General features: G+C 40.3%; 1 pseudogene; it reads right to left on the bottom strand.

Annotated features, from left to right (window-relative positions):
* Positions 1 to 21,907, bottom strand: part of LOC108425481 — a 28,976-nt pseudogene extending 7,069 nt beyond the window's left edge.
* Between the last annotated feature and the right edge of the window lie 4,963 nt (positions 21,908 to 26,870).

The raw sequence follows: 26,870 nt of genomic DNA, 5'->3' as shown, positions 1-26,870 counted from the left end.
CAGTTTCAGCAACCGAGGATCAGAACGCCAAGACCGACGCCTTCGGACACTGCCCGATCCACAAAGCACCAAACCCCTACTAATGCCCCTCCCATCGGTGGTGGTTCGATGGCAGGGGGGACTCATGTAGCTCCTTCGGGCTGGGCCTGGCTGGGCACCATGAAGGTCGCTGGCGAGCCCCTCCCCCAGGCCTGGCTCCAGGGTGGGGCCCCGGTAATCCTGATCCTGGGCAGGGTACACAAGTCCTGTTTTATTTTTATTTTCGTAAGGGTAATTATGGATCACACTTTGTCTGACCTGTCACCTAGGATCAGTTTGCCCTGGGAGACCCTACCAGGAGCTGTTGCTCCAGACAACATAGCTCCTAGGATCATTCAAGCATGCAAACCCCTCCACCACGATAAGGTGGTGATCCATGGAGAGGATTTAAAAATACACTCATTTTAAATGTAAATTTCCTTAGGAGAAAATTTGGCAAATGTCATTACTGTTGATTAACTACACAATAATTCAATAAATTGTAATCTATTGCTTTATGTTTTGATTAATTTATTGTCACCTGAGTATTTCCAGTGTACACTGTTGAAGTTTTCAGTCCTGCTGAGAGCAGCTCCACTCCTGAATCCTTGAGGTCATTGCTACTGAGGTCCAGCTCTTTCACAGAGTTTACTGATTGCAGAACAGAGCAAAGCATTTCACAAGCTTTGCCATTAAGATTACAGGATGCCAGTCTGCAAAGGAATAATAAAGAAAGTACAATTAAAACGGAGATTAGATTAGATTAGATTAGATTAGATTAGATTAGATTAGATTAGATTAGATTCAACTTTATTGTCATTGTGCAGAGTACAAGTACAGGGCCAATGAAATGTAGTTAGCATCTAACCAGAAGTGCAATATATAACATTATTTACATAAAGTGCGGTGGTAACAGTGACCAGTGCATAAATATAACTGTTATATACATGTGTGTATAAGTGAAATGTGAAATATGTAATATAAAATATGAGACATACAATATAAAATATACAGTGTTATATATGCAGTGTTATATGTATCTATCTATCTGTGTATTATGTTTATATACAGGAATGTACATATTGAATATATAGTATATAATATACATATATACATAACACATACATAAAGTGAGATATGCAGTAATATGAATGTAGGTTATTATATACACATGCGTATACAAATATAGACATGTAGATGTAATAGATACTGTACAGATCAGGGAGCAGCAATACAAATGAAAGTTGTATGAATGAAGTATATCATCAGTGCAGAAGGTGTTGGAAGTGCAGTTTTTTAAAGTGACTGTGTAGCGTCCGTCAGGATAACTGCCTCAGGAAAAAAGCTTTTCCTAAGCCTGCTGGTGCGGGAGCGGAGGCTCCTGTAACGCCTGCCAGATGGTAAGAGGCTGAAAAGTCTATGATTTGGGTGGGTAACATCTTTGATGATGTTTCTTGCCCTGCCCATGCAGCGTTTGTGGTATATGTCCTGTGTATATGTTCTGTTGATTGATTATTCATTATAAAGTCCTTTCACACTTTCCAATAACTGATCTGCTACTGAGGTCCAGACATATGACATCTTACATTATTCAGAACAAGCAACCCCAAACTAAATACAAAATAATCGTTATGTCTGAAAGAATTCAGAAACTTGTTAAAGCACCTTAGCTCTGACAGAAACACATTCATTCACATTCAAATCCAGAATCACTTTGTTTTGCCAAGTATGTTCCACTTGTATGTATGGCAAGTAAAAAAAATATAACAGATCAGATGTTGTACAAATAAACATCATGGTACAAGGAGTTACTAAAATACAGGCAGTAATGATTGTTAGGGTCAATTTAAGTTTTAAGTGCAAGGTATACATTACAGTTAATGAGTGCCACAGCTCTAGGGAAAAAGCTTTTAGTATGCCTAACCATATATGCTTTGATTGCCCGGAATTATCTACCAGAGGAGAGGGGCTGGAAAAGGTGATGTACAGGATTGAGAAAGGTCAGCGGTAATCTTGTCGGCGTGCTTCATCACCACACTGTTGTAGATGCCCTGAAGCATTGTCATACTGCATCCAGTAATCCTCTCCACTGTCTTGATTATGAGCTGGAGTTTCACTCAGATGGTCATCAATGAAGTGAAATGGTGCACAGTATCTGTCATGAAGATTTTAGTAAAGCTGGATATAGGAGAAAGTCCTCTATACCAGCTACTTTTAAAGATCTCTGGATTGGAAAAAAGCTGTCTTTTTGCTAGTGGCTGTGTTATCAACATCAGAATGAAGCTTGGAGCCTGAACAGACAATTCTCCCTACACACCTTCAGCGATCACTGCCTGTCCTGATACTGCAAAAATGGAAAGATGAACACACATGTTGTATTTTCACCATCCATCTCTTTATATTCCAGCAAAGGGGTACCGCACTCTGATCACATTTTGAATGTAGTCAATGGGCTTGTCTCCTTCTGAGCCCTGATCCTACAAGCTGAGCTTTGCTCCAGCAGGAATGATCCTTGAGTTCAACTAGCTTAGTTCTAGTTCTTATATTATATTGTTCTTTTCTATTGTCTCCAGCTATGTTGTGTGACAGTTTACAATCTTTATCTGCTTGTATTGTTTGTCAACTACTTTGTCTACTGTGAAAGTAGTTATCATGAAGACTGATTTTGTCTCTGTTGAAAGCTCATCTATGACTGCAGATGAGCTTTTAAATCAGCACACATTGCCTCAAGCTGCAAATGGAGAAATCTTGTCCATGGAGTAAGCCAGCAGATCCACAATTTTAACAACCTTGTGCGAGTCAAACTGCTTCAATATTTTCTAAATTGGGGAGCATACCAGCAAAGAAATTGCTCTCCCATTTGCACTCAAAATCGCAACTAATGTTTCATGACAACAGTTACCATATTAAGGCCAAATAAATGGGCGGAAAGAGGGAAGGCATGCAAGAGCTTTGACCTTGAGTTGCCATTCCAGAAAATCAGTCACATGATCCCCAGTGAGGGATGAATTCTGTAGTTTTGTCTTTGACCATTTTCATGTCATCCCTGACTGATGACTGGCTTATAAATTCTATCGATGCATGTCTAGATCTCTTATGCTTTAGCTAGTCAAAGAATGCAGGTAATGCCAGAACATTTGCAAGTCTCATGTAATGTCAATAATTACATGATTTTAGTGTTTTGTATGTTCCTACAATGTGTATGCAGATGTCTTTGTATGTGATAACACATTCAGGACACAAAGATAACTTTTTATTTGGCACAAATCAACACCTCTGATGAAACAAATTTTTTTTTTTAATAAATTAATTTGGAAGCATGACAGGTGTTCTAACAACTTGTACTATCCATTGAGTGGATCCTCCATGCATTAGCATATCTTTAGTATAAAATAATAAGTTATTGTTCCTTATTGTATGTGTTTTATTTGTTTTTAAGGTGAATTCAGCCTTACCTTAAGACATTTCTACTGACACAGCATAATATTGCTATTTCCCCACTGATAAGGTCATTTAGACTGTGAAAATATCCTATTTGTACTTTTATTTCTGGTAACATTTTCTAAGAGCAAAAATTCTAAAAGCAATATTTAAGTATTGCTGATAATGTTGTAATTCTTTGGTTGTAAAACTGCAGGAACACACAACAATATTTCCATTTTACAATGAACATTTATCTCAAATTTTTACAGGAAAGCACTCTTTGACCTAAGGTGAAAATTTTGTCGCTATAGTAACTACAACCCCAATTACAAAAAAAGTTGGGTTGTTGTGTAAAATGTAAACAAATGTAAAACTGGGACAAGGCCATGTCTACCATTGTGTAGCATCCCCTCTTCTTTTAACAACAGGCTGTAAACATCTGGGAAGTGAGGAGACCAGCTGCTAGAGTTTGGGGAGAGGAATATACTCCCACTTTTGTCTGGTTGGCTTTTAGTTGATAACAGGCCTGGGTCTTCTTCGCCAGATTTTTCATTTCATGATGCACCAAATGCTTTCTAATTGTCAAAGGTCTGGATTGCAAGCAGGTCGGTTCAGCACCTGAGCTCTTCTTCTTCAAAGCCATGCTGTTGTGATGGATGCAGTATGTGCTTTAGCATTGTCTTGCTGAAATATACAAAGCCTTCCCTGAAAGAGACATTGTCTGGACAGGAGCATATGTTGTTCTAAAACCTCTATATACTGTTCAGCATTGATGGTGCCTTTCCAGATGTATAAGCTACCCACGCCATAGGCACTAATGCAACCCACACCATCAGAGATGCAGGCTTTTGAACTGTGCGCTGATAATAAGCTGAGTGATCCCTCTCCTCTTGAGTCTGCAGGACACGGCATCCATGTTTTCCAAAAAGAATTTCAAATTTTGATTCATCTGACCACAGAACATTCTTCTATTTTACTTCTGCACTGCCACCTGAAGAACATGACCATCCAACATTCACCATCATCCTTGTTCCATACATTTACCCCATCTCCACTTTTTTGAGATGCATTGCTGCCATCAAGTTCTAAATAAGTTAATAGTTTTCATTAAATAGTAAAATGTCTCAATTTCAACATTTTCAACACAATGATATGTGGTTTATGTTCTACTGTTAATAAAATATGGTTCTATGAGAATTGAGCAAACAGACGAGTTAGAAAGAATCCAAAACGACCAATGGTGGCCAATACTGGGGGACACGCAGGTGTATGTGTAAATAAACAAAAATATTGAAATAATTTTTTTTCCTTATATCAAATGAGTCTTGGATATTAATCCATACATATCTCTCTCTTGAACAAACATTCATTTGGCTGAGTAAAGACCTTTCATTTCTTTGCAGTTTCCTTGACTTACTACTTTTTCCTTTTCAGGTGGCCAACAGTCACTATGTTAGCTAACTGTATCTGCTGTATTTGTTCAATTTGCAGATGTAATTAGCTAGCTAGCCAATGTTTCAAATACAGTTCTCAATTCTAGGTGGGTATCACAGCTAATGTAGATATGTTCTTCATTAGTAAGTTTAATTGCTCCATTCAGATTTTTTTCTTAGTCTTTCTGCCTTGAAGGTTTACATTCATGTTTGAAAGTGACAGATACCTGCCACTGTTGTGAACATACCTCTAACCTGAAAGGACACGCATGCATACATTTTCCAAATGGCCTAGTACTTCATGTGTGATTATCAAGGACTGAATATTAAAGTGGATCAAGCCAGATTTACAAAGATTACATTTTTATGTTCTCACAAGCCTTCATCAAATCTCTCAGATTTTCTTTACATCCTATAATATTTGAAAGGAATTAAGTAGAAGAAATGATTGATTAATGGTTTATTAATGCCAAAAATGTAATGCGGCCAACACATTTCCCTAGTTTGACCTTTTGGACCATCCTTATGGACTAAAGCCCCGTTGCTCTATGACTGTATCCCTCTTGCTCAAATACATATCAGCAAGTTCCAAGTGGTGAGTTGACAAATTCCATTGATGAATCTCTGGAAGTTATTGCCAGCTACTGATATAAGTCTGAAGCATCATTTACACCATTTTTCATCAAATGCAATTTCAACATATACTAACTCAACATATATACACTGATGTAGCAATATAACTAATTCAACAAACTACACTGGACAGTGTTCAAAGGAGAACTATGGATAAACCAACAAGCCGCAAAAAGCAACAACAAAGTGGAAAACTACAGTTAAGTTTGAGAGCCTCCACAAGCTGTATGAATGAGAACAAAAGTGAGATGCCTACAGACATAGATGAATAGGAATATGGAGCCACTTTTGCTCTCATTGGATGATGATGATGATGATGAAAATTTAATCAAATTCATGTTCGGGTTCTTGTGACTCCGGTGTTGACATAGGAAAATAATGTTACTAAAGAATTTATGTGATAAATAAATTATGATTAAAATTATAGTTACTACATAAGGAATTCTGCAGGAGTTTATAGAGGAGAAGAAGATCTGGAGTCATGCACAAGCATAGAAGGGCCAGAGTCAGCAGGCGCCATTAAACAAAAATTAATTCCAGGGGACCCCAAGCCGCTCCCAGGCCAACTTGGAGATATAATCTCTCCAGCAGGTCCTAGGATTACCCTGGTGTCTCATCCCAGTAGGTCATGCCTGATACACCCCCACTGGGAGGTGTCCAGTGGGCATCCGGACCAGATGCCTGAACCACCTCAACTGGCTCCCCTCAATCTGGAGGAATAGTAGCTATACTGCGAGGTCCTCACCCTATCAAGTAAAGTGTAGCCCACCACCCTGCAAAGAAAGCTTATTTCCGCCGCTTTTATTCATGGTCTCATTCTTTCAGTCAGGATGTCAGGTTAGGATGTGGACCGGCCTGTAAACAGAGAGCTTTAAGGCTCAGTTCCCTCTTCACCACTACAGTCAGATACAGTGACCACTACTACTACCACCTGTCCCAGCCTGCGGCAGATCTCATGATCCCTCTTCCCATCACTTGTGAACAAGACTCTGAGATACTTATACTCCTTCAGGGCTAGGACCACATAGGACACATAATGCCCTCCTGACCTTGACTATGCCTTGACACCCTGTCCATGAATTTAACAAACAGGAGCGGAGACAAGGCACAAACCCTGTCCAACGCTAACACTGAAAGAGTCTGACTTAATGCTGAGTATACAAATACAGCTCTCACTCCAGGAGCACAGAGATTAAATGTCCCAGAGTAGTAGCCCTGGAGGTCCGGAGGACCTCCCACAACATATCCTGGGGAACACGATCGGAAGCCTTCTCCAAGTCCACAAAACACATGTAGACTGGGTGATAAATTCCCGTGCCCTGTCAAGAAATCGGTGAGAGGGTGAAAAGCTGGTCCATTGTTCCACAGCCAGGACAGAATCCACATTGTTCCTCCTCAGTCTGAGGTTCAACTTTCCCAGGAAATCTGAGCAGTGTGATACCCTGGTAGTCATCCAGTCGCTAAAGGCATCTTTCTTCAGCTTGATGGCCTCCCTTACCACCTGTGTCCACCAGGGGGTTCGTGGGTTAATGGCGACCCTTTGTCATGGAGAGTTTTTTGGATCAAGTTAATCTGGGTCTTCATTCCAGACCTGTTCACCTTGGGAGATGCTACCAGGAGCATATTGCACTGCTTTTTATATGGAAAAATCTTTACTTTCAATTTTGTCAAATGTGATCAATTAGACAAAGGTGATTAATTACCTGAGTATTTCCAGCATACAGTGTGAAATCTTCAGTCCTGCTGAGAGCACTCCCATTCCTGAATCCTAGAGGTCATTGTTACTGAGGTCCAGCTCTTTCAGAGAGAAGTTTGCTGACTGCAGAATACAGCTGAGAATTTCACAAGCTTTGCCATTAAGATTACAGGAAGCCAGTCTGCAGAGGAATTACGAAGATAGTATAACTTAAACAGGAATGTGAATCCAAATGTCCAAGAATTAAAAGTCACCCATTTTCTGGTCTGATCAATCTATTAATCCGATTAATTTGCACCTTGTTTTATACTTCTAGAATCACTTTGCTTTGCCTAGTATGTTCCACATACAAGGATTATGCAAACATGTCCTTTTGGGCAATTTTATATATTTCTAGCATGATGAAAGACACACTGAAATAAACAAGTCATTTCAGAAATAAATCAATAAATAGACAGAAAAAAAAATTTTTTTTAGACCATATTAGTGAGTATTAACTATCATATTATAACAACTTAAATATGTAAAGGTAACTAAAGGGTAACTGGTAAGGTTCATGTTATTGACATTTTTGACATATTTCTGTAGATTACTGCAAGTTTGAAAGTAAAATATACCATTTTAAAGTAGTTTTAACATTACTGTGTTGGTGGTTGTACAAGTACAATAAGAATAAATTCACAGAAAGTTCACCTGAGTGTCTCCAGTTTGCAGTGTGAACTCTTCAGTCCAGCAGAGAGCAGCTCCACTCCTGAATCCTGCAGGTCATTGCTACTGAGGTTCAGATCTTTGAGAGGACAGTTTGCTGACTGTAGAGCAGGACAGATGGTTTCAAATGAGTCACTGGTGAGATTACAGCCAGCAAGTCTGTAAAAGAAAACAGAATATAGAACAATTAAAACAAGGGGTGCCAAATTGAAGTGAGTTCTATGAGTTTTGAGTTTAAAATAATACTTTCGTAAATAAAAGCATAAGGAAAGTGCTATTGATTTTATTAAACATAAATAGCTTTAGTTCATATGTTTAGTATGGCTAGATGGGCATAAAGACTGTACCCAAAATATAGAATTAAAAGAAACACAAAAGCAGTAATAACTTGCACCTCTGAAAAACCTACACAACACACAATTTAACACAACAAAACAAATAATTCCACACACATAAAACACTCATTACACTTCACACTACAACTTTCCATGCATTACTGCCCCCTACCAAGCTCAATGACCTTCACAGGGAACCCGAACAAAACAGGGTACAGACTGCAATTAAATATTAACATTAGAATTACATATAAAAGAATTATTAGCACTAGCACAATTAACTCTCTCTTATAATATGCCCTCCAGGTTAATTTATAACATTTCCCCATTTATAATACTCATCTACTTTATTATATTGTGTATATAGTGTAGCAAGGTTGATCCCAAAGCCCAGCCAGAGACTTGGGGCAATTTGTACACTGGTGTGGAGTGAGTGACACTGGCATTCCTTCTGCACCAGCCAACCATTCTACTGTCTCCAGCCAAGGAAACGTGTCTTGCCACAGTGAAAAGTTCAATACTGAGTTTGCCCAAATTTGCTTGTTTTAGCTCAATAAGAAGCTGCCTGCTGAACCCAAGCAACCAGACCCACAACCCACATAAGTAGAACAACAGATTCCCCACAGGCACAGTAAGTCCTGAAACTCACTCATATGCTCAGGTCGGATTCCCAGGCTGCCTCTGCTAGCCTTATTAATAAATAAGCTAGTTATTTGTGAACAGTATGTTGTGATCTGTCTGGATGAACGAACTCTGACCAAGGGTAACCCTCCTCCCTTTCTTAGATATGAACAAGTTGTGTTTTTGCTATAGGAGTAAGATAGGTTAAATTACAATTAGTACTATTTAATATGGTCTCATATTTCTGAAGAAGACATTGTTTATCCTCAACTACAATAGTGTTGATTTCTGATCACATATTAATGTTATTTGCAGGGTTATGTTAGTAAGTTAGATGACTAAGTTAACAGAGCTATTTATTCTCCAACTTCCCACACTGGGTTTAAAAGCTTTTAGTATTTCGTTTTTCTGTTTTGTTTATTGAGATGCATATATATGCAATTGGGGCAGTCGTGGGATGGAGGTTAGGGAACCAGCCCTGTGACTGGAAGGTTGCCGATTCAATCCCCTTGCCTGACAGTCCATGACTGAAATGCCCTTGAGCACCTAACCCCCAACCTGCTCCCCAGGCACTGTGGATAGGGCTGACAACTGCTCTGGGCAAGTGTGCTCACTGCCCCCTAGTATGTGTGTTCACTAGTGTGCAAACACAGTTGACAAATCGGTTCTAAATTCTAAAATACATTCTGATTTAATATGAAAAGTATTTTTTTGTACAACAATATTGTTATGATCATTTGGTTTCTCTAGCACATGTGGGATTCAATGAGGATTGAGAGTGATGCCTGCAGCTAACCAGTCAGCAATGAAAAGTACTGTTATAATGCTTCTGTCTTTATGTGATCTCCAATATCTGATAGCTCTGCAATCTCAGGCATTCAGAACAAAATATGTTTACTTTACAATCTGCTTGGCTAAGCATTGCTATCAGTTAGAGACATTTTCTGTACTCGATGTGCATGTCTCCACTCATGCTGGACTATGTAAGATCATTTGCTGATTTTATGAAAAATATATATGATAAATGTTTAAATAAAAAACCTGTATTTTTTAAAACAAATATCACATTACCTGGTAAGAAACAGTTAAGAGACTAAGAGGTTACTCAACCATCCCTAATAAACCTGGCATTTAAAAGAGAAGTGGAATCAGGTGTGTTTGAGCAGGTAAATCACCAAACTCTGCTGGATGCTGACCTTCCAGGACTGTCACTTGTGCACCCCTGGGCTACAGTCTGCAAGTGACTCCAACAAGGTTAAGCTACAAAGGAGGTTTCTGCTAAAGTGGAAAATTAATGTACCTGCTGAAAGACTCCAAAACCTAAACACTATATAACCAAAAATATTTTAACCCTTTACCCAATTTGTTGTCATATTAAATCATCAATATTTTAATAATATTAATAGTTATATTAGTCTGAAGATAATAGACTTACAGAGCTTTTCTGCAGAGAGTCACAGCTGGGATCAGTCTCCTATAACCCTCCTCTGATGTCATGCATTTCTTCAGGTCCAGCTCATCCAGAACCTCCTCAGAGTTCAGAATCATGTAGGCTAGTGCTGAACACTGTGCAGGAGAAAGATCTTCTCAGTGTTTCTCTGATCTTAGATACTCCTCAATCTGTCTGAAGAGAGTCTGGTCATTCATTTCAGACAGACAGAAGAACAGATTAATGGATCTCTCAGTTGAGATGTGATCTCGTTCATCTGTGTTTTTTTTTTTTATTACTTCTTTGATGCACTCTTTAATTCTCTCTGGTGGTCTCTGTATGTGTGTCAGTAGACCCTGTAGAAATTCCTGATTGGACTCAAGTGAAATTCCCAGCAGGAAATGTAGGAAAAGGTCCAGGTGTCTGCTCTGACTCTCTAAGGTTTTATGCACTGATCCTTCCAGCAACTCATCCAATGGAAAAATCTTAGCCCACACTTTATTACTTGGTTTTAAACACTGCAGTGGCTCCATGATTTTGCTCTCATAGCAGTGAAACACAAAGACAGCAGCCAGGAACTCCTGAAAGCTCAGATGAACAAAGCTGTAGACCTTCCTCTGGAAAAGCACACATTCCTCCCTAAAGATCTCAGTGAAAATCCCAGAATACACTGAGGCGTCAGTGACATCAATGCCACACTCTCTCAGATCCTCTTCATAGAACATCACAATGCCCTTCATCAGCTGTTTGAAAGCCAGTTCAGCCAGTTTAAGAATCATGGTTCTGTTGGACTCCAGCAGGTTCTTTGGGTCTCCTCATACTTCTCATTCTTCATGCTGGTCTGAGTGAGCAGGAAGTGTGAGTACATTTCAGTCAGAGTTTTAGGGATTTCTGTATGATGCTGCTTCATGATTCTCTGTAGAACAGTGGCCGAGATCCAGCAGAAGACTGGAATGTGGCACATGATGTGGAGGCTCCTCACTGTCTTAATGTGGGAAATGATACTCTTGGCTTGGTCTTCATCACTGATCCTCTTCCTGAAGTACTCCTCCTTCTGTTGGTTACTGAATCCCTGAATCTCTGTCACACGGTTGACGTATTTAGGAGGGATCTGATTGGCTGCTGCTGGTCTGGAGGTGATCCAGATCAGAGCAGAGGGAAACAGCTCTCCTTTGATGAGGTTTGTCATCAACACACCCACTGATGATGTCATGGTGATGTCAGATACTTCCTCACACTGTTCAAAGTCCAGTGGAATTCTACTTTCATCCAGACCATCAAATATAATCACAGCTTTGATCTGATCATAAACCTTTGGGTCCAGATCTTTGAGCTCAGGATGGAAACCACACAGAAGTCCATGAAGACTGTATTAATCATCTTTAATCAGGTTCAGCTCCCGGAACGGAAGCACAAACATGACATCTACATCCTGATTGGCTTTTCCTTCAGCCCAGTCCAGAATGAACTTCTGCACTGAGACAGTTTTTCCCAATTCCAGCGATTCCTTTAGTCAGAACTGCTTTGATCTTTCGCTGTTTTGGTTCTTCATCCTCTTTTGTTCTATTTTGCCTGATACGTTTAGCTGTCTCAGCTCTAAAATTCCCCTTTTCTGTTTCTTCTTTAAAGATTTAAAGCATTTGATTGGAATGTCTTGTAAGCATCTCCTGGATGTTTTGTCCATCTGTAGAACCTCATGTTCCTCATTCACTCCTTCTCTCTCTCCCTCTATGATGTAGAGCTGTGTGTAAATCCTGTTCAGGAGGGTTTTATTCTCTTCTGTTCTGATTCCCTCAAATAAGCTCTCATACTTGTTCTTCATGCTCGTTTTGTGTGTCTCTAAGATTCTGGTCAGGACATCGTTCACTGGTTGATAAGAATCCAGATGAAGGTCTTCAGTTTTCTCCACCAGAGAGTTTATCTGCAGTGCTGTTTCTGTTGAGTTCAGCCTAAGAGGATCAAACACAGAAACACAAACATCATTAATAATCAGACTAATCCATTAGAAATGCTGATTAAACTGATCATCACACGTCTTTATTTTCATGTACTTAGTGGAGGAGCTCTTTCTGTATGTTTGCCTGTCTTGCATTATGACCCTATGACCCAGACTTAACATTACACTAAGAGTAATTAACACCTCAATAGCTTCTCTCATTCATGAATGAGGATTACCAGCCTGTTTATAATCTGCATAATCCGTAGCACTACAGCTGTTATCCTTCAACAACGTGCCGATAGCAGAATATTTCAGAATATCGGCCCATAAAAAACACCACCTGAACTAGTCAGGCAGGACATTTCCAGGTAAGAAGCTGATGGGAATGAACTTTACTGCAATGTTCTCAAACATGTTTCATCACACATGCAAATCTTCAGAAAACGATGCACCTAAAGACACTCAGTTTATTAATAATATCTGAAACATCTGAACATGACAAACTGCAGTTGTCTGAGTAGAAAAGGAGGAAGGAGCCTCACTCGAGGCTTTCAGAGCACATCAATATAGAACTCATTATATTAAACTTTCAACATTTCAGTGCAGCTTTTATTGACTGTATTTAGTTTTACTGTTATTGATCCCTGAATATCAGAATGATCAGAACTCACAGCTCTACTCTACATATGCAGGTTGTTTTCATGACACGCTGACAAAGACAGCTAGACGAACCAACTGAAAGAACAACAGACACACAGAAAGATGGACACAGATGAACTTGCTACCTTTTAGTGCTGCTGGTTGGGTTAGCCCTTGCTAACAAGTTGACTGTTGCCTGGTAAGTTTCTCAGACTGGAAGAAAGAGACGTGGGACATGGGGAGCGTAGAGATTAGTTATAGCCACATCAGCCTTATGAAGGTAAATTTTACACCAGCTTCCACACTAAATGGGAGGGAATTAGACATATGTGGGTTGTCTATTGGTCACTGGAAAGTTATTCACATGGCAAACTTTGTAGATGTGTGGTGTGGACCCACAAGAACAAGATTAATGTAATTCAAAAGATTTGTAGTGCAATGAAGAAGTGGGTCATTGCTGCTGCTGCTGCTGCTTGTTTGTTTCATGTGTAGTTCTTATATTGGGAAATCAAAGATTTTATGCTCAATTTAACTACAAAAGGACATTTATACAAATGAAAGTGTGGTTATTGAAAAGTGTGACATCTTGATGAGGAAATTGATGATGTTTTGTTGTTTTGTAGAAGGACTTTGTTTTAATCCATTTTTGAACTGTTATGGGACGGATTACGGATGATGGAACGGAGGGTCGCTGACCAAACGCCTGATCTCCTTTGATGTTGGACTTTTACATGGGCCTTAAGGATTAGGGTCATCTCACCACTTTGCAATTTCAATTGATCATCTGAAGCTGTAGCAACACCTTTTGTGCTCAAGCTGCTCACTAGGTGAGATCAGTCCTTTGTTTCCTTTCAAGCAGAGACTTAAACCCTGATTTGGACTCAAAGACACTGGTCAGTTCTCAACGGACAGTTCTTTCTCAAAAGACTTCATGACCATAACACTGGATGATCCCCATTTGTGTGTTTTTTATATATTACAGGTGCAAATATGAACTTTGTGCTCACAGTTTAAGGCTGTGATTCCATTCTGTGCAAAGTTACAAGTTGCTAGAATAAGAGTCCCCTTCAGATAAAGTAAACAGACCCTTTTTCAAAGAGGTTTGTTACGATTTGTTGCATTGTTGGAAAATGTATTATTTATTAAAGGTTATTACTAAGGGAACAAACACCTTAAATCTCATTCATAAAAGAAAAGAAAAAATATTGCTTCTCCTTGCACAACCTAATAATGAAATGATTTAGCAATAAAAACCAGGAATGAATTCAATAAATTATATAATAAAACATCAGAATGTCTACGAGTAATAAGAGCTATTTGAGGGCTTAATGTGAGAGTTTTTCTGATGATGTAAAACTGAAAATGTAGTAAATGACCAGTAATGTTATTCAGAGTTGACCACAGTTAATGAATCATTATAGTTTGAGAAATTATTTATTTTAGGACTTTAAGCTGATCATTTTGTCAAATAGATAATATTTTACCTCTGTCTGAAAATTTAACCGTGATCATTTCTCAGTGGCATGATCTGAATATTAGAGACAGGCCTTCAGTCTGACCTTATAAACTCAAGTGACCGACTTCCTGAAGTCGCCAAGTCAGCCCTTTGAGTTTTTCCCTGCACCTTCAGAAGATGCACTGTGAGCCCTCTGGTTGTGTTCCAGTCAAATATGTATGACTTACTGAGTTTCTCACTGATTAATGATTTATATGAGCTGCCAGTAAACTGGGCAGGGCTCCAGACCAACTTCTCCAGTGGCCACACTGCTGCTACTAACTCTCAGTTGGTCTCACTGGTGCTACTAACTGTCTCAGGTGGTCACACTGGTGCTACTAACTGTCTCAGGTGGTCACACCAGCATATGCTTATTCTTTGGTACAGGTATTATGAATACACAAAAATGATTTACATGAACTATTACGTATAAACATTTGTAGATGTTACAATTCTGATGTACAGATGATTTGCTCATAATGAATAATGGTTACTTAATGATGTTCTAATCAAAGTTTTTATACTGTGTTACCAAGACTTTGTGTTACATTGCTGGGCAAATCATTATTGTTACATCTTTGACCAAGTTAAGGGTGAACTTTTTGGGGTCACTGGGAAAGAATTACAATATTAGGTTCTGCTTTTCCTTAATGTTCAAATCATGACCAGCTATTTTCTTCAAAAGATTCTTTTCCTCGAAAGCAGCGTTCACCAAACCTGGTCCTACACTCCAGAAAAAGAGGGTTCTTCAAGGGTTCTAAAGAAATAGTTTTATATAGAACCAACAACAATCAAACAGCCCTTTGTATGATTAAAGGGTTCTCTGCATGGTCGATGGTTCTACATAAAACTTTATTGAAAAGGATTCTAGATAACACCCAAAGGATTCTTCTGTAGTTATGATGTCAAGCTTGTCCCAGTGGAAGAACCAGCTTGTATAAGAGTGCAGAGAGTCTCTCTTCCTGTAGAGCCTCATTCTCACCTCAACCCGCCACACCTGCTCCAGCTAATGACCTCCAGAAGCCCCTGATTGGCTGGATCAGAGGAGTCAGTGTGAGGTCAGAGCTGGGCAGCGTGTCAGATGCAGGTTGAACTGGACTCTGCAGGACAGTAAATCTCCAGGAGGAGGATTGGTGACAGCAGGTAGATCTGCGGTCTTTATGCTCCCTCTTCTGGTGAAACAGCGCTACTGCACATGAACGCGCCTTTACAGCCTGTGTTTTTAATCGACGCTCCCCTTAAATAATCCCGTTTAAGAAACCCGGATTAAACAACGCGCTCTACATTCAGACAATCTGCGAGTTCAGGAACATAAACATGTGAAATATATTGATGGACCTGGAGTTTGTGTGAGTGAAAGCGCGAGTGGAGCTGAAGGTAAAGCAGCGCTGGTCGCTGCTCCTTCAGTAAATCCAGTTTTACAGCGTTTCTCTACAGTTAAACCTGTTTAACTCAAACCTTTCAGGCCTTTCATCTCGGGAAGAACCGAGGAGTTTAGTCCGGTTCTGAGTTCGGATTAAAACGGGTTTAAACCGCGAGGAAACACAAGCAGCCGGTCCTGCTTTGATCTCCAGCCGATCTTCCTCATTTCTCGGATTAATAATCTCACCGTGTTGAATCCACAGCGCTGATGTGTGAAATCCTCTCTCGGGCTCAGACGCCGACCTGCTGCTGTTCCTCTACCTGTCCAGGTGAGATGCTTTCGGTTTGGTCTTCTCTGAGGCAAAGGAAAAGTTTGGCAGCTGATCTTGCTGAGTAGGATTGGGAGTTTTTAAACAGGTGAGCGTAATTCATGTTAAAGTTTGATATGTTTTAAGTGTTGTGTTCTTAATCATGTCAGCTGTGGACTGTACACTGTAAAAATGTGAACAGTGCTTACTTGAAAAATTACAGCAACAAAGTGACACTAATATAATTGAGTAGATTTTAATTACTTAAACTTTGATTCAAATATATTGGATAAGTGAACTAAATTTAAGCAAAAAAATAAGTACATGCTAATAAAAGCAACAGTTTAAAATTTGTTGGATTTAGTAAGAGCATGCCAATTTATGAGTCAATATAACTCAAATATTTATTAAACACAAAGTAATTAATTAAGGAAAATAAATTCAAATTTAATAAGTATTTGAACAAAATGAATTTACATTTACTCAATATCTGGAGAGAATTCATTTCCATTTACTAATGATCTGTGTGAAATTGATATAAGCTTACTGGGTAAAAATGATTTGGATATACTAAATAAAAGGGATAAACTCATTTTAACACATTGTTCTGCATTTAGACACACATACACTGCAAATCCTATTCATGTGTACAACTTCTAAAGTTTTAGAACTTCAGCTCTATTCATATTTTTAATCTACCAAATATCATGTCTTGTTGGTGCCATGGCTTATTTTAATTATATAAACCAATTACCATGCATAAAAACGGTAGGTATATAACAGAAATATAACACAGACTGGAAATCTGTCTGAACTTCATGTTGATAAAGGTTCACTTGGAATGTTAAAAAAGGCCCAATCCAGTAGCTTGGAAAAATGACTTGAAATAACAGCCAGTTCATTAAAGCCCCCTCCTTGTATTTAACCTTTTGTCCATTTTATCATGACCATATAGAAGCACTCTGTAGTTCTACACTTACAGACTGTAGTCCATCTGTTTCTCTGTGTACTTTATTCCTCTGTTCTTCAATAGTCAGGACCGCCACAGGACCACCACAGAGCAGGCATTATGTGGGTGGTTGATCATTCTCAGCACTGCGTCCTGTGGGCACTGATGAAGGACGAGGAACACAAACTGTGTTGCAGCAGATGAGCTATCGTCTCTGATGTTACATCTACAAGGTGGGGCAGCAACTCCAGCAGGAGTGTCTAACTGAGTGGACAGTCTTTAACAACTCCAGCAGTATGGCTGTCTGATCCACACGTACCAGCACAACATGCACTACACATATCCACCTTGTCAGCATGACTGCAGTGATCCACCCCCCACATAACACCTGCTCTGTGGTGGTCCTGTGGGGGTCTTGACCACTGAAGAACAGGGTAATAAAGTACACAGAGAAACAGAAGTACTGCAGTCTGTAAGTGTAGAACTACGCACAATGAATGTAGAATTAAGGATTTTATGTTGTGGCTAATCGGTGTTGACCTTCCCAAGGTGAGCTAAGAAAAGAAACAGAGACATGACTATTTTCTCTTTTCACATGTACACCTTACCTCATACTCTTTTAAGAGCTGATCTGTCGATTCCCCGAGGTACACCATCAAGCACCCAATGACAACGTCATTTTATCAGCAAGGATGGCTGGGAGCCTGAAATGAAAATAATCCTTATTCTTCATTATCACACGCCATTGTTGTTATTTTACAGTAAAAATGACGGAACACATAATTGAACGATCCAGAGGGAACTGAGGACAGCTATCAAGGAGGCGAAGGACAAATATAGGAGGAAGCTGGAGTGGAAACTCCAGCAGAACAACATGAGGGACGTCTTGAATGGAATGAGGACCATCACCAGCTTCAAGTCCAGTAACAACAGAGGAGCAGACGTCAGTGTGGACGGGGCCAACAAGCAAAATCTGTTCTTTAACCCGCACCCCCCCCCCAGCCTGACTCCTCTGATAGCCTGCCCCACTCTTGTGACAGCCCATCTCACACCTCCATCCCTCCCCCACCCACCACCTCTACAGTGTGTCTCACTGCTGACCAGGTGAGAAGACAACTGAAGAGACTCCGCACAAACAAGGCTGCAGGCCCTGATGGGGTTCCACCCAGGGTGCTTAAAGCCTGTGCCACCCAACTTTGTGGAGTACTTCAACATGTCTTCAACTTGAGCCTGAGTCTCCAGAGGGTCCCCATGATGTGGAAGACATCCTGCATTTTCCTGTCCCAAAGACGCCACGACCCAGTGACGCCAAGGACTACAGGCCAGTGGCACTGACGTCTCATGTCATGAAGACCATGGAAAGGCTCGTCTTGGATCAGCTCCGACCCATAGTCCAGCCTTTTCTAGATCCCCTCCAGTTTGCCTATCAGCCCCGCCTGGGAGTTGAAGACACCATCATCTACCTGCTCAACCGAGTTTATGCTCACCTGGATAAGCCAGCCAGCTCTGTGAGGGTCATGTTTTTTGACTTCTCCAGTGCATTTAACACCGTCTGGCCCGCTCTTCTGGGTGATAAGCTCACAGTGATGCAGGTAGATGCCCCCCTTGTGGCCTGGATTGTTGACTACCTGACTGGCAGACCACAGTACGTACGCTTGCAGCACTGTGTGTCGGACAGAGTGGTCAGCAACACTGGAGTCCCACAAGGTACTGTCCTCTCTCCCTTCCTCTTCACCCTCTACACCATGGACTTCAGCTACTGCACAGAGACTTGCCATCTTCAGAAGTTTTCTGATGATTCTGCAATAGTTGGACGTATCAGCAAGGGTGAAGAGGATGAGTACAGGGCGATGGTGAAGGACTTTGTCGCATGGTGCGAGCGGAACCACCTGCGGCTCAATGTGACAAAGACAAAGGAACTGGTGGTGGACCTGAGGAGGGACAAGGCATCGGTGACCCCTGTGTCCATCAGCGGGGTCAGTGTGGACACTGTGGATGATTACAAATATCTGGGTGTGTATATTGACAATAAACTGGACTGGGCTAAGAACACTGACGCCCTCTACAGGAAGGGCCAAAGTCGTCTCTATTTTCTGAGGTGCCTGAGGTCCTTCAACATCTGCCGGACTATGCTCAGGATCTTCTATGAGTCTGTGGTGGCGAGTGCTATCCTCTATGCTGTTGCATGCTGGGGAAGCAGGCTGAGGGTGGCAGATGCAAACAGACACAACAAATTGATCCGCAAGGCCGGAAATGTTGTGGGTGTGGAGCTGGACAGTGTCGGAGAGGAGGACGCTGTCTAAACTGCGGGCCATTATGAACAATGGCACCCACCCACTCTACGACACAGTGATGAGACACAAGAGCTCATTCAGCTCAAGACTCACTCTACCAAAATGCACCACAGAGCGCCACAGGAGGTCATTCTTACCTGTTGCCATCAAACTCTATAACTCCTCCCTCAGTGTGTGATTCACAAACTCAATACGAAACTGTTCATATGTGCAATAATAACAATTGTGTGCAATAACTCAGAGGGACACTAACTTAATTTAAATAATTTAAATAATTGTAACTGCTTTATACCTAATGTTTCCTATTACTATCACAATCACAGCCACCTTACTATATTCTTAAGTACTTAAATCTGTTGTACATACTGTAAATGCTCTATATTGTCTTAAATTATTAGTAAAGTGTTTATTTTTACATAAATGGCTGCAACTGTAACAACTGCAATTTCCCCCTGGGATCAATAAAGGAATCTGAATCTGAATAAAACTGTAAAAATAAATAAATAAATCAATACAGCATATGACTGTAGCTCTGTCTAAAAGACAGGAGGCTGACCTGGAGGTGGCGGAGATGAAGATGCTGAGATTTTCGTTGGGAGTGACAAGGATGGACAAGATTAGAAATGAGCAAATCAGAGGGACAGTGAAGGTGGAGCAGTTTGGAAATAAAGCCAGAGAGGCCAGGTTGAGATGTGCTTTGGACATGTGTTGAGGAGGAATAGTGGATATATTGGGCAAAGAATGTTGGAGATGGAGCTGCCGGGTAGAAGGAGAAGAGGTAGACCTCAGAGAAGGTTTATGGATGTAGTGAAGGTGGACATGGAGATGGGTGGTGTGAAAGTAGAGGAGGCAATGGATAGGGCAAGATGGAGGCAGATGATCCGCTGTGGCGACCCCTAAAGGGAGTACCCGAAAGAAGAAGATCATGTGCTTTACAATACCTGTTAACTCCTCCCACAGATCACATAGAACCACTCATCGTCGCAGGACCCGTAATTCCTGTAACCTCACCTATCCCCCACGGTTGTTAGAATCTCAGACCAGGTTTGCATGTGGGCTTTGGAATTGCCAATCTGCTGTGAAGAAGACAGACTTAATTTCAGCCCTTGCATCTTTCCATTAACTGCACTTTCTGGTGTTGATGGAGGCCTGGATCACCCCCATGAACTCGACCACTCCAACAGCCCTGTCTTCTGCCTTTCACTTCTCCCATTCTCCAAGACAGTCTGACAGGGGTGGTGGCACAGGTTTGCTCTTCTCCAGAAAGTGGCATTTCACTCCACTTGCCTTTTCTCATCTTTCAATTTCCTCCTTTGAGTACCATGCCATCACTATATCTTTCCCCACTAAACTCATCATTGTTCTTTATCATCCTCCCTCTCCTCTAGGCTACTTCATTGATGAGTTAGACACACTCACTGAGTCTCTTCCCTATCGATGAAACCCTGCTCATACTCTTGGTTGACTTCAACCTGCCATCGGACAAGATGCAGTCATCCTGCCTGTTACCACTGCTATCATCCTTTGACCTCACCCTCAACCAGATCAGGCGAAGTTCCATCAAATTTCAAGACTGCAAGAGTACTTCCCATCCTGAAGAAATTGTCAGGACTTAGAGCGATCCAGCCTCCACCATAAGTCCGGACATGTGTTATGTTACAACTAATTAATTCTAAGTTAAGTTTTAGCTCTAAATTTATTCTGCTCTCTTATGCAATAAGGGTAATAAAATTAGACATAGTCTGCAAACAGTAAAAGAAAAGAAAAACAAACTTCAGTCGATGAGTTCTTTTGGAAGGGAGGAAAAGGTCCCATCTTCATTTATTGGCTTCAGGTTGCAAGATGGTTTCTGGACAACCAAATGCAAATTATCACAAGACATCCTTTTTTTATAGCCCTCTTGGGGTGATGAAATTACCACCCCTCCCGTTACTTCCCGCATATCATTTTTCATCCTAACTCTGCAATTCTCTTGGATACCCTGCTTCTCTACTCTTTACACTAGCTCTCTTGGTTATGTAATATCTTCTCATGGCCTCTCTTATCACTGTTTTGCTGAATGACCCTCAACTAATGCTTTCTTTGTCACTCTCTGAAACACAGGTTTCCAGTTGCATCGCGGCATGTCTGTCTGACATCTCTTCACCATCTGAAGCTCAATCCTAGCAAGACTGAGCTGATATTCATCCCTGCAACTACAGGTCCTCATCATGACCTTGCCATCTCATTTGAGGACTCTGTCTGTAGAGGCAAGAAGTCTTGGTGTGATTCTGGATGGCCAGTTATCGTTCATGCAGATATCTCCTGTACAACATCCGTAGGACCCTTCCTCACCCGAGAGGCTACCCAGGTGCTAGTGCAGTCTCTTGTCATCTCAACGCTTGACTACTGCAACTCACTCTTGGTTGGTCTTCCCATGCAGGCCATCAAGCCTCTGCAACTCACCCCACTGCTGCGCTCCCTTCACTGGCTTCCTGTAGCTGCACGTATCAGATTTAAAACCCTGATGCTTGCCTACAAAGCCAAAAAATAGACCAGCCCCTACCTACTTGATGGCAATGGTGAAATCTCAAACTGTACCATGAACCCTTCGAGCTTGGAGTACAACTCGACTTGACCCGCCATCCTTCAAAGCGCATGGAAGACCAGCGTCAAGAATGTTCTCCGTACTGGCGCCCAAGTAGTGGAATGAACTCCCACTGGCTGTCCGTACAGCAGAATCTCGTCTTCAAACGCAGACTGAAGACACATCTCTTTAGACAGCACTTAAATGAGCACTGAATTAAGCATTGATTGCAATACATCGTGCTGCACTTATACATTGTATTTGATTGTATTGCACTGTGTGTTGTAATTTATTGTATTATAGTGTATTATATTGTCTTGCACAGAGTTCTGTGTTCGACTCTGCTTCTTTTCTCTGGGGATCAACAGTGACTTTTTGTTTCTAGCATCTTTTTCTCTAACCTATTATTAACTAGCAAAGATACTTTCTCTAGATAGACAAAGCACTTCTTGTAAGTCGCTCTGGATAAGAGCGACTGCTAAATGCTGTAAATGTAAATGATGATCAATTTGAACATAAGTTTGAAAAAATGTGCTTTCATGATTAGTTTCCTCTTGAGAGTGTGGCAGAGAGATGAGAGACTCTTTAAAGCTTGGTCTCTGTTCTTGAGGAGGCAGCGCCTGGGAGATCTGAAGGATAGCGGTGCCACCCAAACATTTTGGCATCTCAAATCTCAAATTTTTCGATGTGCAGTGTTCTTCGAAACACCTCACTGCCAAAGTCTTGTTTCATCACTGAAAGTAATGGTGTCTGTGGTCTCTTAAATGTGGACTTTGTTGGTACAAGGTGTAAGAAAAGAGGTGTATCTGTTACTCAGAATGCTAGTTCTGAATGTTTTGATGCTGGTTGGCTTGTGTACTCCTCCAATGCACATTTCTCTGAAAATCACTCACCCAAGGTCGAGACGCTGGGCAAATGGTGCATTGTGAGGTCCATTGCGAGTCGCTCTAAATAAAAGTGTATGTTACTCAGAATGCTGGATCTGAATGCATTGATGCTGGATGGCTTGGGCGAATCGTGCATTGTGAGGTCCGTTGCACTGCTCTTGAACTTTGTGAACTTGCAAAATGTCACAGCCTGTGAGAGTGTGAAGGTAAAATCTTCTGCACCACTGAGCTGGGATGGTGTTGGGATCTCGGATCTGTCGTCTGGTAACATATACTGTATCTGTGTCAGGGGAAAGATCTGTGTCCTTCCAACCAATGACTCTACAACAAAGTTGTTTGTTCGTCATCCAGCTCTCTCGATTACTTCAGAGCATGTTGTCAGGGTGGATTGAGCTCTGGCCACTCTGATGCCAAAGTTTACATTTACATTTACAGCATTTAGCAAACGTTCTTATCCAGAGCGACTTACAAGAAGTGCTTTGTCTATTTAGAGAAAGTAACTTTGCTAGTCACCAATAGGTTAGAGGAAAAGGCAGTCCTGAGCTCATGTACTGCTAGAAACAAAAGTCACTATAGATACCCAGAAAAAAGAAACAGAGTTGAACACAGAACCCTGTGCCGTACAATGCAATACAATACTACAATACACTGTGCAATACAATAAAACATAAGTGCAGCACAATATATTGCAAACAATACTTAATTCAATGCTCATTTAAGTGCTGTGTAAAGAGATGTGTCTTCAGTCTGCGTTTGAAGACAGCAAGAGTGGGGTAGTCTAGGGCCAGTGGTTATGTTAGAGGGGCCGATTTCTTTCTAGGTTATGGTTCTTTACAGGCATTAAGAAACAAATGTATGCATTCAATATCATTCAACACTTTATTTATACAGCTTGTTGCAATTTCACAATTTACAATTTTGTATAATCTGATTTCTGTATTTATGTTTCATACAAACATTAACAAATTCAATGTCTTTTCTATGATTTAAAATGCTATTAAATTTTTTTTGTTTCATATATATATATATATATATATATATATTTCATTTTGTTTCTTTTACATCAGCTGTCTTCTATGGTTTGTATGTTTTCTTGCCAACAGTATTCTTACAGGTTATTTTCTCACGTCTTAAACTAACAGATTAACAACAATCACCCTTCAAAGCTTTTGCAATGCTTTACAATGTTATTCACTCTTTTTCTGTTTCATATTCAAATGGCTGCCTTGAAACTCCTCCTCCTGTCTCTCATCAGAGTCCTTGGATATATTCTCAACATTGGCTGCACTGGTGTAGCATCTCTACATTTGCTGATATCTGGAGTAAAAGATAAAATCAAAGCAAAAACAAACCAATATTTAGAAAAATCTGAGTAACACCACAGAGATTTAATGTAACGCTGTAATAACTTCAACCACAAACCTGCAAACATTTACAGCTGCCCAACAGATACACTGTCTCACACAGAGCTTTCTGACATCACAACCCTGATGGTGCTGTGCTTGTGGACATAAATGGCTCTTTTCTCTGGGCCTCACACTCGTCATGTACATCTGTCTCTCCCTGCTCTAGTGTGTCTTCACCCTCTGAGCCAGTTTCTCCAGCTGACCATTCTTCCTGCTCATTATGTGCAGTCTCAATGGTTCCCTCACCTGAATCCTCTGGCTCTGTCTGACTTTCTGCATGAGTTTCTTTCGTTTTTTGGAAGAAGTGCAAAATATTTTTCCCTCTTCATTTTATAAATAACTACAGAGCAAAAAACAAGTGTCCCCACTACAACTGCCACTGAAGCTTATGAATATCTTTGTGATTCTTGGAAACTCTTCAGCTTTCCTGAGGAGGGCATCCTCAATCATTTCAGGCAAGCCATTGCAGTCCTACAACCTCTGCCATACCATGCTGAGACCAGAACTGGCATTGTGAACATATGCTGCCCTTATTCACTTACCTTGTGTAACCCATGCGTCAGCTCTAGTACTAAACTAGGTGTTAGGGGTTCCGAATAGACCAGTGTAGGTTCATATCATGCAGCGGCACTTTACATATAGTATTTTTTTTAAAAAAGGGACGAGACAAGTGCACATAAAATCATGCGAGTTTGTATTAAGGAATTAATGTGATTTCTTAGCTTTGACAGAATTAATACATTTCATGTACAGCAATGAAAACAAATAGTAAAATGAAAAACAATAGTGAGGAAGTTTCAAGTATTCACAAAGACTTCAATTACCCTCTAATTCAAAGAATCAACAAAGATAAATCAAGATATTTACCTTGTGTTAAATCAATTAATTTTAATGACACAGTCCTTGGACAATCAGTAGTTTACCTATTTTTTTTAAGTCCGTCAGTCTAATTGGTGCACTTTATAAAGGTTTCGGTAATTAAATAGCTTTTTATAGCTGTACTTTTAGTTAGGGTTCATGATTTAAGTCAGCTAATGTAAGTATTAACCTCTGTTTATGGTTAAGGTGTTAGTTTATCTTTAAATTCTAGTTTATAAAGTGCTGCTTTATGGTTTTAGTTCCACCTATTTTGGTTCCCTTAATGCTCAACCCTTAAATAATGAACATTTGTTCTTGTAAAACAAAACTTTTGACATAAATTAAACAACAAAAACAAATATTCAACCAGACAATAACCAAGATACAAATTATCTTTGTATCTTTGAACTATTTCAACTGTCCATAGAAATGTTAGAACTACCCGTGGTTTAAAAAAATGAAATAAAATGTGTGTCTTCCTTTTGTTGTTTTATTTTTCAAGTTCAGTGGGGAAATTGCTATTTTCAGTCCGACCACACTGTTGAGTGTAGGCGCCAAGAGAAAAGTCCATCTATAGTGCTTGAAGTCTGGTGCGTTGTCCTCTAGATGTGGGCTTGGCTCGCCATCGTGTCCAAAGAGTGCCACGTGCAGCCGAATGCAGGGGAGAGTTGAAACAAACCAACAAAAAATTGACCTGTTCACAAAAATAACATCTTAATACACCTACACATAATGCAAAACCAGTTTGCAAAGCACATTGCACTTTTTCTTTCCAATATATACACACTTCTGTACCCTCGTAACACCACATAGCTGGATTACTGTTTAGTAGTACAAAATGGCGGTTAGCATTACCCTTCACCAATGGCAACTTCTAGCATAGGCTGTAACAGCAGCTAAGCTAGTTAGCCGTTACTTTTTTCTACAAATACAACTATTTACGTAAAAAAAAAATACACATCACACTCACCAAATACCATCCAGCATAAATCAAAATCGTCATTTCCGACGTATTTCAGCTCAAAGTGCTCCCTTGGCAGACATTTTAATGATGAGTATTCCAGTCAACAGCTCAGAGGTAGTAAATGCACACCAATAGTTCTGTTCAATTAACTTTCTAGTAGCTTCCAGTCTCAAATGTCCAATGGCTCTAGGTATCAAAAATTCTTTTGAATACTTATTTGATTAGTATCCCTTCCAAACTTTTCAGTGTTCTCTATTCTTGTAACCCTGCATTTTTTTCAAGATGTCTCTTGGGGATAGACGGATGTAACACCCACTTAGCGCTGATTGGCTATCTCTCACTCAGATCAAGAGTTGTCAAATAACTATTGGCTGTTGATTAATGCTCAGTTTATTTTCTTTACTCATCTATTTTGACTTTTCTAAACTGTTATTTCTGTGTTTCTGTATGTTATATTATTTCTTTATTTATTTTTTTTATTATTCCACTGTGTGTCTGGATTTAATTTCTGGCCATTTGAAACCTGGGTTACACTTGCTCTGATGATGATGGCTCCAGTCATTTGCAGAGCAGACTGAGCTCCTCACAAGCTTTGAGGTGTGGCACATTAAGTACTTGGCTAGGTCTGATGTGGTTCACGAACCAGATGAGGGATGTCTGGGAGTAGAGACTGGATAGGGCTGGAGGACTTGGAATTCCCTGTGTGAGGTTCTGTAGTGTGAGTGTTGTGTGTGTTAAGATCCTGTGTGGATGTTTGCTAAGCAGGTACATTCAGGAACTCACGATCGCTGATTTCACTTGACTGCAGATTATCCTTCATCATGTAGCATTTAGCTGTCTGAGTGTTAATCAGTGCTGACTGGGGTATAGATGAAAATGACAGTCTGAGTGGCCTGAAGTCTAAGTG

Source organism: Pygocentrus nattereri, chromosome 9, assembly GCF_015220715.1.
Source record: "Pygocentrus nattereri isolate fPygNat1 chromosome 9, fPygNat1.pri, whole genome shotgun sequence".
Taxonomy (NCBI): Eukaryota; Metazoa; Chordata; class Actinopteri; order Characiformes; family Serrasalmidae; genus Pygocentrus; species Pygocentrus nattereri.
The sequence above is the reverse complement of the archived record's forward strand: the minus strand, read 5'-3'. Positions and strand labels throughout refer to the sequence as shown.